The sequence below is a fragment of the Arachis ipaensis genome, chromosome B10 (genome assembly GCF_059453495.1).
Source record: "Arachis ipaensis isolate K30076 ecotype BB chromosome B10, ASM5945349v1, whole genome shotgun sequence".
NCBI classification, from domain to species: Eukaryota; Viridiplantae; Streptophyta; class Magnoliopsida; order Fabales; family Fabaceae; genus Arachis; species Arachis ipaensis.
Window position 1 is genome coordinate 64049292 of NC_142435.1, and position 15603 is coordinate 64064894.

At 36.6% G+C, this 15603-nt stretch overlaps 1 non-coding gene across 1 annotated transcript; it reads left to right on the forward strand.

Annotated features, from left to right (window-relative positions):
* Positions 1-7305: 7305 nt before the first annotated feature.
* LOC148580301 (small nucleolar RNA R71) lies at positions 7306-7413 on the forward strand. Its single transcript, XR_015896564.1, has one exon. It is a non-coding gene; the product is annotated as a small nucleolar RNA R71 (small nucleolar RNA).
* Positions 7414-15603: the final 8190 nt, after the last annotated feature.

Consider the following 15603-nt stretch of genomic DNA (forward strand, 5'->3'; position numbering starts at 1 on the left):
TACAGATGTCTCTAGAGCTGGTAGACAAGTCAGTGGTATACCCCAGGGGTGTAATTAAAAACCTTCTAGTCAAGGTGGACAAATTCATATACCCTGCAGATTTTGTGGTTCTAGATTCAGATGAGGATGAAAGTGACTCCATCATACTTGGGAGACCGTTCTTGGCCACTGCCAGGGCTATCATAGACGTAGAACAAGGAGAATTAACTCTCAGAATGCATGATAAGAGTGTTACTCTGAAAGTAGTACCAGAAGCGCAGTTCAGTGATGAGAAGAAAGACTATATGGAACTCGACAAGGAAGAATCACAGTTAAAGAAAGAAAGCAACAAGGTGATTCACAGCAACATCCCAAGGCAAAAGATTGTGCAGAATGATGAAGAAGTTCAAGAGGATATTGGAGTATTAGCCACTGAGAAGGGAGATCTCCAAAGTGAGCCTACGGCCAAAAGGGAAAGGTTAACAAAAGGAAGCAAGAAACACAGAAACAAAACAAAAAGGGGTTAGAAGAACAGGAAGATTCCAACAGAAGGGCTTTCCAAAGGTGACAAAATGCAATTGATATATCAACAACTGGGAGCAAGCCAACAGACTGATGACTATTACACTGTCAGCAACATACTCTCATTGGAGCATGCTGAAATTGAACACCAGAGAACAAAGAGGAGGATTACAGTCAGGGGAGACAAGTTGAGGCACTACAATCCTCAACCACCATAAAAGAAAGCTCCAATATCAAGCTAGTGACAATAAAAGAGCGCTCCATGGGAGGCAACCCATGATTTAAGTTTTCTGTCAGTTTAAATTCAATAAACTATGATCACTTGAGCATGAATTTCTTTCTTTTCATGAACGTACTTAATGAATGCATGCATTTTTTTTGAAACATGTGCTAAGATTTCTAAAGTTTGGTGTGCCTTCAAGCACACCAAACCAGTGTTACAAACATTTTCATACTATATGCTTAGTTATCCTGATGAAGCATATGACCAAACACTAAGTTTGGTGTTCTTCTTTTCATGAAAATTAAGAATCATGCATCAATGATCATACATTGTCTCTTTCTGAGACTTTTCAATTAAAAAGAAATCATATTCTATGATGAAGGCATCAATTGTGATTAACTACTAGCATCTCACATTTACCCCTTAAGCAAGAGACAAGTTTGGTGTTCATCAAACCTTGATGCACTGATTAAGGGACACAATTGATCCTTCATGAAAGAAAAAAAAAAGAGAAAAAGGAAAATTATGATGAAAACATTTCTTATAAACATTTAACCAAGAGTGACATTGGGATTTCAAGAACACTAGTTGGAGGAAGAAAAATTTTTAAACTATATGACCAAACATTAAGTTTGGTGTCCTCCAAGAAAAGTCACGGTCACAATGGATATAAGGAATGAGAGTTCATATAGTTGTGAATAAAGGAAACATTCTTGCCACGGTTTGATAATATTGATCCTTGATGTCTTGTTGTGATGACTAGATGGTCAAAGAACACTCAATGAAAGAGACAAGACAAAGGGAGAGCATAGCATGAGGACAAAATCCCATCACATGTCTCAAAAAGTGAATCTGCCACTCCTTGGAATGATCACGGTATAGACCATTGAAGAAGCAAGTTTTGTCTTCATTCACCCTCACATGCACACCTTTGATTCACATAATGTCCAATTGCATCCCAGCCTTCCATTATTCATTTAAGTAACACACCACCTTCAAGCCATGCACATAACCGAATAGTTGCATACCTCTGCACTCCAACCATTCAAACTCCATTCCCATCATCATTCTTCATCATATAAGCTCATCCTCAATCACTTTTCTTGTCAAAATCTCCAACTTTCTTCACACTCCCTTTAACCCCAAAGAGATCACACAACCAAGTGATCATGGCCTCTTCCTCAAGAACCAAACGAAGAAAAGGGAAAGATCCCATGATGGAGGAGAGTACACATGAATATGACCGATGGAGATTTAGATCTTGGTTCCATCAATTACAACTTCAATGGATGAATGAGAAGAAGATATATCCAGAGGTTCCTTTCATGCTACCAGATGAAGGGTGCCAAGAAATGAAGGACAAGATTAGAAAGAGGAAATGGGAAGAACTCGCCTCACCTATCACTCGAGTCAATGCAAATATCATAAGAGAGTTCTATGCCAATATCCCAAGACTTGACATGGGTGAAGCCCCAACGTACAAGAGTTATGTACGGGGGATGGAAGTAGACTTTAGCTCAGACGCCATCAAGAAAGTCTTGGGACTAAAATCAGTCTGCTTTAGTGAACCTGGATACCACCAAAGGGTGAATGGAGATCCGGATTATGATAGAATTTCTAGAGATATTTTTATGGAGAACTCAGAGTGGGAAGGAGATGCCAAGAACAAATACAAGTATCTGAGGAGAGGAAACCTTACCCCGGAAGCAAAGGGATGGTATGAGCTATTGAAAAGATCAATTCTGGGCACAGTAAACACCTCAGAAGTCAACAGGAAGAGAGCTATTATGTTGCATTGCATTATTATGGGAGGAGAGGTGAAGGTTCATGAAATCCTTGCAAAAGACATTCAAAAACTTACAGAGAAGAATTCGGCCGGGTCTTGGTTGTACTACCCAAGCACCATTATGAGGTTGTGCACAAAAGCTAAAGTACCAATGGAGGACAAGAATCCAACATGGTTGAACCCAGGTATGCCTATAACCATTGAAAGAATGATGATGGCTACTGAGGCGCATCAAGGCCGAAGACCACATGGAAGAAGGCAAAGAGAAGAACCAATGGAGGAAGAAGAGTTACAAGAGGAAGAAGAACCACAAGAGGAAGAGGAACAGCAACACAGTCCATCACACAACACTCTGGACATGACTCAGATGTAGGAAGCAATTGGAAGATTATCACAACAGTACATGAGAATTCAAGAAAGGCAAGAAGAATACCATTCACTATACATGAAAAACCAACAAGAGCAAGAAGAACGGGAGCTAAGAATGATGAACAAACAAAGTGAGTTTGAGTCAAAATTCTTCGCGATGCAAGAGGAGCATGCCTTTCAATCTCACGAATCATTTGGAAAGTTGGTACAAATGCAAGCTGAAAATCTGAGGGCTCTCAAAGAGTTCACAACCCTCCAAGATGCAAGATATGAAGTCCAAGCCGACTACAACATAAATAGTCAAATCAAACTGAACTATATTGGAGAGCATCTGCACAACATGGATCCAGCATTTCCAACTTTCGATGAATTCTTCAAAAGGAGAAGTGAGATAGAAGTAAGCAATGCTATGAAGCTTGAAGATAGAGTAGAGGAGGCGATGAATAGAGCTGGGTTCTGGCGGGATCAACAGACAACAGACATGGACACTGGGAACACCAGCAACCAAGTGTATGAAAGAAGAAAGAAAAAGCATGACAAATGAAAGGTGGACTTGCTCCTTGTTCATCACTACAAAGAAAAAAAAAAGCATGCATCTTATCTGTTTAAAATAGTCTTTGCATTATGTTTGTTTCAATTTAAAATAAGTAAGCTAGTCTAAATGTGTGCTTGTGTGTTTACTTTCACTTAACAAAAAGCATGCTTTGTCCCCTGCATTTTCAATTCAATAAAAGAAATGTTTGAATGTGAAGTGAGATAGTTCTCTGTTAGATAGAAGTACAATAAAAGTAAGTGGTGGTATGTATGTGTGATTGTATGATAGCTCACTTTTAATGAATAAGAGAACTAGGATGCCTCCTTTTAAGCAGAAAGTAGTTCACTGTCTATGAATCTCAATCAAATAAAAGTCCTTGGTTAAAAAGAAAAACAAACAGAGAAAAGAAAAAGCCAAAAATGGGCAATAGAATAAAAGAAAAAAAAAAGAAACAAAGCTAGACACCAATAGCTTGAACCTTAGAATATATGCCTGTGGTGTCTTTGTACTAGGATCTGCTTAGATTATTAAGTTCTTTGGAGTGCATCAACACTTGGTGACTTGGGTTAACTAACCCGGGATCATCAGCTGAAAGTCCACTATCAAGAGCAACCTAACTACAAGGCATTTAGTAACCCAAAGAGGTGCTGGGCATCAATGTTTTAAGAAGGAATGTGAGCCAAGTGTCTATAGTGAATAATGTGTCAAGTATAAAGAAAGAAAAGAACTTGTTACACATGACACTGAACTAAAGCTTTTAGAGAAAAACAATAATAGTCAAGGACAAAGGAATAATGAGAGGTCATAGAAGTGTGTTGCTTGATGCTTGAAGGAGACTTTCTAGGCCTAAAAGTCAATAAGAAGTGAGTGTTTACATATCCAGAGAAAACCCCATAAACTACCAAGAATACTCTGCTAGCATGAACATCCTCTTCCATTTCATTCTTTCTTCTCAATAATTCTTTTCTTGCTTGGGGACAAGCAAGCTTTAAGTTTGGTGTTGTGATGACAAGTCATCTTAGCCTAGTTTCACTAGCCTTTTTCTTTTGTTTTCACTTGATTTATGCACTTTCTTGAGCCATAACAAGCCAATTGGGTAGATTTCCATGTTTCCTTTGATTCAATCAACCATGCATGAATTAATGCAATTTCATGAGATTCTATGCTATAATTGTCATATATTATGAAAGAATAACAAACTCATGATTTTAAGCAAAGCTTTGATGTGTTTGGTTGATTGATGATAGGTGAAAAGAGTTTTGAAGAAGGTTGAAGAAGGAAGGAATGGCTAGGAGCAAGAGAGAACAAAAAGCTTGAGCAAAAGTTTGACCTCAAACTTTAGCTCAAACTTTTGGAAGAATTGAAAAACACTCCAGAGGAAAAAAGCTTGAGCAAAAGTTTGACCTCAAACTTTAGCTCAAACTTTTGGGAGAAAAGCTTGAGCCAACGTTTGCCTCAAACTTTTTGGCAAACGTTGGCATCACAAAATCAATACCCTGGAGGAAAAAGCTTGCGCCAACGTTTGAGGTCAAACTTTTGCTCAAACGTTGGCGCCACTCTTGCACACCCTGGAGGAAAAAGCTTGCGCCAACGTTTGAGGTCAAACTTTTGCTCAAACGTTGGCGCAACACACATTTACAAGGGGGCCAACGTTTGAGCAAAAGTTTGACCCCAAACTTTGGCTCAAACATTGGTAGCAGCAAGAATGGGGCAGCTGGTATAAAAAGCTTGAGCAAAAGTTTGACCTCAAACTTTTACTCAAACTTTTACTCAAGCTTTTATGTTTTTCAACCCAGTTCACAATGGATCTTTCTCCAACTCCAAGAGCAATCAACCAAGGCCTTTATCAACCCAATTCCATCAAGAACAAAGGCCCAATTGAAGGCTTGAAGACCATTTGAAGAAAGTGTATAAATAGCTTAGGATTTAAGTTTTTAGGGAGCTTTTCCTTTGGCATTTTTCTTAGAACACTTACAGAGAGCTCACCTTTACATTGTTGCTTTAGAATTCTAGAGAATTGGGAAGGAGAATTGATCTCTCTTCTTCCTTGTTCTTGCTCAGCACTCTTTACTTTTCTTGCTTGGGATCTTAGGTGGAGAATTGAAGAACTTCTGTTTCAATCTCACCTTTGGATCTTGTTTAATTTTCTGCATAATCAAAATTCAATTTCTATTCATTGCTTCTTCTTCTATTCTCTCTGCAATTTACATTTCCCTTGCAATTGTTCTTGCTGGATCTAGAAAGGCAGTGGGATCTAGACTTGGTTATCTAGTCTCTTGGGTCCTGAGATCTACAGCTTTAAATTTCAATTTCCCTATTTCGTTGCTACACCAAGCTGATTTCCATTTTTGTCAAGATCCGGTTCAATTGAATCCATCTTCGACATTCCTGTTTGTTGCAATTTATTGTTCCTTGTTTAATTTCTGCAAATCCAATTCCCAATTCCCTTTACAATTCAAGCCATTTACATTTCTTGCACTTTAAGATTCTGCAATTTACATTTCTTGCAATCTAAGTTTCTGAAATTTACATTACTTGTTCTTTAAGATTCAGCTTATTTACTTTCTTTGCTCTTTAATTTTCTGCAATCTACCCTTCTCCCTTTTAATTTCATGCAATTTAAATTCTGTCGTATACAAACCACTCAAATCAACTCTTGATTCGCTTGACTAAATCAACCACTAAACTAAAATTGCTCAATCCTTCAATCCCTGTGGGATCGACCTCACTCTCGTGAGTTTTATTACTTGATACGACCCGGTGCACTTGCCGGTTAGTTTTGTGTATTTGGAATTCGTTTTTTGTTTTCCAAAAATATGCATCAACGAGCAATGGAGGTTCATCCTCCCAAGTCTCATTACCAAATATCTTGGCATTCAGCTTCATGATTGCTCCTAGATACTGAGCAACTTGCTCTTCAATAATATCTTCATCCTCTTCAGAGGAAGAATACTCATCAGAGCTCATGAATGGCAACAACAAGTTCAGTGGAATCTCTATAGTCTCTATATGTGCCTTAGATTCCTTTGGTTCCTCAATGGGAAACTCCTTATTGGCTAGTGGATGTTCATTGAGGTCTTCCTCATTGGAAATCACTGCCTTTTGACTCTCTCTAGGTTCGGCCATGTTGGGTATATTGATGGCCTTGCACTCTCTTTTTGGATTCTCTTTTGTATTGCTTGGGAGAGTACTAGGAGGACTTTCAGTCACTCTTTTACTCATTTGACCCAATTGTGCCTCCAAATTTCTGATGGAAGACCTTGTTTCAGTCAATAAACTGAGAGTGGTCTTAGATAGATCAGATACTATGGTTGCTAAGTCAGAGTGGCTCTGCTTAGAATTCTCTATCTGTTGCTCAGAAGATGATGGAAAAGGCTTGTTATTGCCAAACCTATTTCTCCCACCATTATTATTGAAGCCTTGATTAGGCTTCTATTGATCCTTCCATGAGAAATTAGGATGATTTCTCCATGAAGGATTATAGGTGTTTCTATAGGATTTTCCCATGTAATTCACCTCTGCCATTGCAGGATTCTCAGGGTCATAAGCTTCTTCTTCAGAGGAAGCTTCTTTAGTACTGCCGGATGCCACTTGCATTCCAGTCAGATTCTGAGAAATCATATTGACTTGCTGAGTCAATATTTAGTTCTGAGCCAATATTGTATTCAGAGTATCAATCTCAAGAACTCCTTTCTTCTGAGTCATCCCATTATTCATAGGATTTCTTTCAAAAGTATACATGAACTGGTTATTTACAACCATCTCAATGAGTTCCTGGGCTTCTGCAGGTGTCTTCTTCAGATGAAGAGATCCTCCAGTAAAGTGTTCCAATGACATCTTGGACAATTCAGATAGACCATCATAGAATATACATAAGATGCTCCATTCTGAAAGCATGTCAGAAGGACACCTTCTGATCAATTGCTTGTATCTTTCCCAAGCTTCATAGAGGGATTCACCTTCCTTCTGTCTGAAGGTTTGGACTTCCACTCTAAGCTTTCTCAACTTTTGAGGTGGAAAGAATTTGGCCAAGAAAGCATTGACCAACTTTTCCTAAGAGTTCAGGCTTTCTTTAGGTTGTGAATCTAACCATATACTATCTCTGTCTCTTACAGCAAAAGGGAAAAGCATAAGTCTGTAGACCTCAGGATCAACCCCATTGGTCTTAACAGTGTCACAGATTTGCAAGAATTCAGCTAAGAACTGATGAGGATCTTCCAATGGAAGTCCATGAAACTTGCAATTCTGCTGCATTAGAGAAACTAATTGAGGCTTAAGCTCAAAGTTGTTTGCTCCATAAAAGTCAGAAGTTGGTGCAGTAAAGTCACCAAGTACCTTCCTTGCATCTCCACCATTGTTATTTTCGGTTGCCATAACTTCTTTTTCAAAAATTTCTGTTAGGTCCTCTCCAGAGTGTTGTATTTTAGCTTCTCTTAGCTTCCTCTTCAGAGTCCTTTTAGGTTCAGGATCAGCTTCACAAGAATATTTTTATCCTTGTTCCTGCTCATATGAAAAAGAAGAGAACAGAAAAGAAGAGGAATACTCTCTGTCACAGTATAGAGATTCCTTTATGTGAGTAGAAGAATAGAAGAGTGAGGTAGAAAGAGAATAAGAAGAATTCGAACACAGAGAGAGAGAGAGGGTTTGAATTATGAGTAGAAGAAAAGTGTTAGTAAATAAATAAATAAATAGAAAGAGATGAGAGAGAGAAAAAATTCAAATTTTAAGAAGAGGGAAAAGGAAAATATTTTTGTTTTTATTTTAATTATTGGTTAGTATTCGAAATTAAGAAAAGAAGTAAAATAAAATTAGAATTAAAATTTAAAACAATTGGTTAATTAAAAAGAATTTTGAAAAAGTGGTTAGTGGTTTTCGAATTTAATGATAAAGAAAAGTAGTTAGGTGGTTTTGAAAAAGATAAGAAATTGTAAAACAAACAAAAAGTCAAGTAGTTAATTGAAAAAGATTTGAAAATAAATAAGAAGTTAGAAAAAGATTTTGAAATTAAGTTTTGAAAAAGATATGATTGAAATTTATTTTGAAAAGGATTTGAAAAGGAAATTAAAAAGATTTTACTTTTGAAATTAAAGTTGATTACTTGACTAACAAGAAACTAAAAGATATGATTCTAGAATTTAAAGACTGATCCTTTCTTAATAGGCAAGTAACAACTTGAAAATTTTTTACTCAAAACATTAAATGTTAGCAATAAATTCGAAAATATGAAATAGAAATTAAGAAAAAGATTTTGAAAATTAATTTTTGGAGAATTTTCGAAAAATATGAAAGAAAAATGAAAAATATTTGATTTTTGAAAAAGATTTGAAAAGATAGAATTTTAAATTTGAAATTTTGACTTGACTAACAAGAAACAACTAAAATTTAAAACTTTTGACTAAATCAACTCAAAATTTCGAATTTTATGAGTAAAATAAGGGAAAGCTATTATTTTTTATTTTTGAATTTTTAATGAGGAGAGAGAAAAAACATCAAAATGATGCATGACATAAAAATTTAAGATCAAAACAAATAATGCATGCAAGAACACTTTGAATGTCAAGATGAACACTAAGAACACTTTGAAGATCATGATGAACATCAACACATTTTTGAAAATTTTTAAGGAAAGAAACACATGCAAGACACCAAACTTAAAAATTTTTAATGTTTAGACACTATGAATTCGAAAATACATATGAAAAACAAGAAAAGACACAAAACAAGAAAATTTAAAGATCAAACAAGAAAAGTCATCAAGAACAACTTGAAGATCAATGAAGAACATATGCATGAATTTTTGAAAATTTTAAAAAAGGTTAAAACATGCAATTGACACCAAACTTAAAATTTGACACTAGACTCAAACAAGAAACATAAAATTTTTGGTTTTTATGATTTTATTAATTTTTTTTGTAATTTTTTCAAAAATTATTTTGGAAAAGAAATAAAGAAAGACAAAACTTTTAATAAGAATTCCAGGAATCATGCAATGTTAGTTTAAAGTTTCGGTCCAAAAGAATTAGACATGGCCAAATGGCCAGCCAAGCTTGAGCAGAGCATTACATACAATAGCCAAATAGATGGGAACCAAAGGGCTCCTGCAAAGATAAGTGGAAACCTCGGTCCAAAAAAATTAGGCATAGCTTAACAGCCAGCCAGGATTCAACATATCTTATGAAACTCTAGAATTTATTCTTAAAAATTCTGAAGAACAGATATTTTTTTTTTGAATTTTTTGAAAACTATATAATTTTTTGTTTTTTTTTTTGAAAATTAAAGTAAAAAGCTTAAACATAAAATAAAATTACCCAATCTAAGCAACAAGATGAACCGTCAGTTATCCAAACTCGAACAATCCCCGGCAATGGCGCCAAAAACTTGGTGTGGGAAATCGTGATTCACACTTTTCACAACTCCGCACAACTAACCAGCAAGTGCACTGGGTCGTCCAAGTAATAAACCTTACGTGAGTAAGGGTCAATCCCATGGAGATTGTCGGCTTGAAACAAGCTATGGTCATCCTTGTAAATCTTAGTCAGGCGGATTCAATTGGTTATGAGGTTTTGATAATTGAAAGATAAATAAAACATAAAATAAGATAGAGAGACTTATCTAATTCATTGGTGGGAATTTTAGATAAGCTTTTGGAGATGCTTTGTTGCTTCTGAATCTCTGCATTCCTATTGCCTTCTTCCAATCATGCGTGCTCCCTTCCAAGGCAAGTTGTAGGATCCTCTCATTGAAAATGGTCCTCTACGGTTTCTACACGGCTAATCAACTGTCGGATTTCTCGTCTCGGATGAAAAATACTAGGTACAGCTACCGCATGGCTAATCATCTGTCGGTTCCCACTAGCATCGGAATAGGATCCATTGATCCTTTTGCACACTATCACTGCGCCCAACATTCGCAGGTTTGAAGTTCGTCACAGTCATCCCTTCCCAGATCCTACTTGGAATAGTACAGACAAGGTTTAGACTTTCCGGATCTCAGAAATGGCTGCCAATTGGTTCTAGCCTATACCACGAAGATACTAATCTCACAGACTCGGTCTGTGTATTAGATACCCAAGAGAATATACTCTGGCTTTTGTCCAATGACTATGTTGAACATCATGTAGACCGCTTGTGGTTGTCAGGCACGCAGATCTTGGCTAAGCGAGTAACGAAGATTGGGTGATTGTCACGGGTCACCCCATCATTCTGACTTAACTGAATTAAGTACGAGAGTATATCTTGGAGAAGAAGTAGGCGTGAATTGAATAGAAAACAGTAGTAATTTTATTAATTCATGAAACAGCAGAGCTTTACACCTTAATCTATGGGGTATAGAAACTCCACCGTTGAAAATACATAAGTGAAAAAGGTCTAGGCATGGCCGTGAGGCCAGCCTCTCAAAACATGAACAATGGTCAAAAGATCAAAAGTTATCAAATAAATCTCTAAAAGTAGTTTTTATACTAGACTAGTAATGATGAACTGAAGATTGATGGTTTAGAGGTTATAGTAAACTCTCGTTGCAAGTATAGTTACTAAACCAAGCAATCAACCTTTCTTACAAACGTTTTAGTTGTCACAAGTAACAAACCCCTTTAAAATTGATAACCGAGTATTTAAACATTGGGTCGTCTTCTCAAAGAATTGCAGGGAGGTGTTCTTATTATTGGTTATGAGTTTGTAAATTGGGGGGTTTTTAATGTATAAGATAAAAAGCGAGAATAGTAAATGGCAAGAAAGTAAATTGTATTAAATTAAATAGATAATAAAACTCTTGGCAAGGTATGAAAACCGAAAGTCCTATCCTGGTTATCCTTATCAATTGTAATGAGAATTGGATTTTTCTCCCACTTTGTTAACCTCTAACTATGAAGGTAAGCTAAGTGGATGAATTAATTCTGATTCCTCAAGTCCTAGTCTTTCCTTGGAAAAAGTTAGAGTTAGTGGAACTCGAATTAATTCTTGAAGAATTTCAATTTTCAATTAACAATGAGTTTGATAACTCAAGAGTCTCCAATGACTCAACCAAATCCAAAAGAGAAAAATCCAAATTATTTATATAATAAATAAAAGAAAGCAATCATAATTCTGAAATACCTCAATTAGCACTAATAAAGATATCAAATGTAACATGGAAGAGTTCATAAATTAAATTAGGAAAATAAATAAAAAGAACATTGAACCTGTGATGAAGAAGAAATAATCCTAAATCCTAAAACTAAATCCTAAGAGAGAGGAGAGAACCTCTCTCTCTAAAAACTACATCTACTCCTAAAATTGTGAATTGTGAGCTTGTTTTATAAATGGATGCATTCCCCACTTTATAGCCTCTAATCTGTGTTTTCTGGGCCGCAAACTGGGTCAGAAATAGCCCAGAATTCGCTGGTTACGAATGCAAACACGCTGATTTTTTGTTACTGCGACACGGCCGCGTAGAGCACACGTTCGCGTCATCTATCGTCAAGGAAACTATGACATATTATATATCAAATTGAAGCTCCGGACGTTAGCTTTCCAACACAACTGGAACCGCGTCGTTTGGACCTCTGTAGCTAAAGTTATAGCCATTTGAGTGCGAAGAGGTCAGGCTGGACAGCTTAGCAATTTCTCCAACTTCTTGTATTCCTTCCACTTTTGCATGCTTCCTTTCCATCCTCTGAGCCATTCCTGCCCTGTAATCTCTGAAATCACTTAACACACATATCAAGGCATCTAATGGTAATAAGAGAGGATTAAACATAGGGAACTTAAGGCCAAAGAAGCATGTTTTCAATCAAAGCACATAATTAGGAAGGCAAATATAAAACCATGCAAATAGTATGAATAAGTGGGTAAAGAGTTGATAAAATCCACTCAATTAAGCACAAGATAAACCACAAAATAGTGGTTTTTCAACCTCCCCACACTTAAACAATAGCATGTCCTCATGCTAAGCTCAAGAGAAGCTATAAGGATGAAGAGGAATGGTAGATTAATATGAAATGCAACCTATCTATATGAATGCAACTACATGTAAAATATTTTTATCTACTTGGTTTAAAAATAAATAAATTCTCCAAGAATAAATATGAACTGGATTTCACTAATTCAAATCATAAAAATGAAGTACAAATAGACTTGCAAGAAGAAAATAGCTCATGAAAGCAGGGAAGAAGGGATTGAGCATCGAAACCTCACTGGTAGTGTATACACTCTAATCACTCAAGTGTTTAAGGTTCGATTCTCTCAATTCTCTACTAACCTTGCTTTCTAAGTCTTGCTCTTCATCTAACAATCAACATAAATTTAATGCACAGATACACATATCAAGAGGTCTTTTAAGGGTTGTAATAGGGTTAGGGTCAAGGTAGGATTGTATTTGGCCAAGTGGACTAAAATCTGAATCCTTAATTAACTTAAACTTTCCACCTAACTTTGGACAATCCATGTAATCATAATACCACATCTAACTATCCATTAACCATGTTTTCCACATATTCATGCATTCTAATTTCAAGTACAGTACATATGCATTGCTTTCATCATTTACTTTGGGGCATTTTGTCCCCTTTTTGCTTAATTGCTCTTCTTTATATATATATATTTTTTTTTTTTCTTTTATTTTTCTCAATGCATGTGATTAAATTATTGGATGCATGAATCATGTCCTAAACATTTTTTTTTCACATTTTCAGAAAATTCTAACATACTCAATTCTCAAACCAATTGTTTTCAAATTCAATTTTCCCCATACTTAATTCATGAGCACTCTCACTAGTCTAAGCTAACCAAGAATTCAAATTAAGGACATTATTGTTTTTTGCTTAGAGTTAATGATGTGCTAAAGTAAAGAACAAAGGGGTATAATAGGCTCAACATTGGTTTGCAAAGAAAAATGAATGGGTAAGGCCATATGGGTATGTAAGCTCAGTGAAACAAAGGCCTCAATCATGTCAGTGTATGCATACATCAAATAATGGAAATATAGAATTAAGCAAGACAAAATATCACAATTTTAGAGAGAAAAACACACACCAAAAATAAAGTATTGGTTGGTAAAATGCAACCAATTAAAATAGGCTCAAAAATCTCATTGGTTTTGTATGTTCAAGCTCTAAACCATGTTCCAAATATAATATTTCTCAAACAAGTGTAACAAAAAAAATTTTATTCAAATTAGTGAAATGCTCTTAAAAGGTTTCTTGAACAAGAAAATATTACTTCAACCAAGTGGTAAAATATGCATAAAATCAAATAATCATGCAATCAAACATGCAAATACAACAATGAACTAATGAAGAAAATTTAAACATTGGTGTTGAGAAGAGAATAACTAACCCATGGAGATCGGTATCGACCTCCCCACACTTAAAGATTGCACCGTCCTCGGTGCATGCTGAGATGTGCAAGTGGACGGGTTGTTCCAACTGATGCTTTTCTTCAAGGATTGTGCAGATGGACTTGTTTGTCTCCCCATGTAAACGTCTTCTGCTTCCCTTCCGGGTGGCCATCCTGAAAGAAAAAGGGAAGAAAGGTAACCCAGTAATAGAGATAAGAAAATAAATGAAGTATGGGTGGGTTAATGCCAAATGAAAAGGGTCTCATTTACATGGAAGTTTCAACATGTACGTGAGAAAACAATAGAAGCCATGGCATACCAGTGGTACAAAATTTGTAACAATGGGGAAGAGAGTGCAAGATAATATAAATTAATGTCAATGCAAAATTAATACAAATATCATAAAAGATTAGTATTGACTTAAATAATATTACCCAACAGTGTAAAACAAGTCATGAAGCACCAAGATAATACCAGAAAAGATATAACGGCTGAATAAGAACATTTGAACACCAATGGTAAAATAATAAATTTAGAAAAGAAGATAAAAATATGCACAAAATTAAAATGCAATGAATGAAAGTATGCAATTGAATTAAATAAAATAAAATGAAAGTGAAAAAGGATGAGAAGTAAAAAAAATAAAGAGAAAGAAAGTAAGAAAGAAAGAAGAAAGAAGAAAAGATAGAAGAAATTAGGATTGGGGAAGAAAAGATAAGATAAGTGGTAAATTAGGGAAGCTGTGCGGCGCAAGCGATGCGGCCGCGTGGGCACGCGGTCGCGCGACTTGCGCTTATACTGATTGACGCGGTCGCGTGACCCGTTTTATGCCACTTCGCGTGACCCGTTTTATGCCACTGGCGCGAGGGCAGCCTCGCACTCGCACAACTCTCTGTTCAAAATCATTAATTGCCAAATATTGGGTGACGCGATCGCATGGGTCATGCGATCGCGTGAGTGGTCATGAGAAGGATATGACGCGGTCGCGTCGGTCATGCGGCCGCGTGGGAAGGATTGTGCGTTCAGCACCAATCCAGCACCACTCTAGCACAACTTTTGGGTGTGCACCACTTTGACGTCGAAATCCTGGTCACGCGGCCGCATGGGGTATGCGGTCGCGTGGGAGGCCATTATTCCCATATGACGCGGTCGCGTCGGTGACGCGGTCTCGTGGGACAATTTGTGCCATTGGCACGCCTCCAGCCACACTCTCGCATGACTCTCTGTTCAATTTTTATTCTCTCCCACACCTACGACGCGGACGTGTCAATGAGGCGGTCGGGTCGCGTGAAATTTTTTTTTTTATGCAGTATGCAGAGTGCAAAATGATATGGATGTTATGAGTAATTCCAGGTTCAATGAAATAAAATAAAATAAAACTCAAAAACAAAAAAACAGACTAGAATTCAAACTGAAAAAGGGACGATCATACCATGGTGGGTTGTCTCCCACCTAGCACTTTTAGTTAAAGTCCTTAAGTTGGACAATTGATGAGCTCCCTGTTATGGTGGCTTGTGCTTGAACTCATCCAGGAATCTCCACCAATGTTTGTACTTCCAGTAGCCTCCGGGATCCCAAATCTTGTTTCTACACCCGTCTTCAAGTTGATTATCATGATTCCATCCGGGTGGTGAACAGTCGGAATTCTTACTGAGACATCCAAACAGCTTCCTAGACCCATTCAATTGAGCTCTACACCAACCTTTACGTTTAAACTTAAAGCTTCCAACCATAATGAACCTTGCAGAACAATTCTTACTACTGACCATCTTCCTCTTACTCTTTATGCCACAAAGAGCTCTAAGTTGACCATTCGTCTCCAGTAGCCCATAATCAAGTGGAATTAGAAAGCTAAGGGATATGAATTTTACCCAC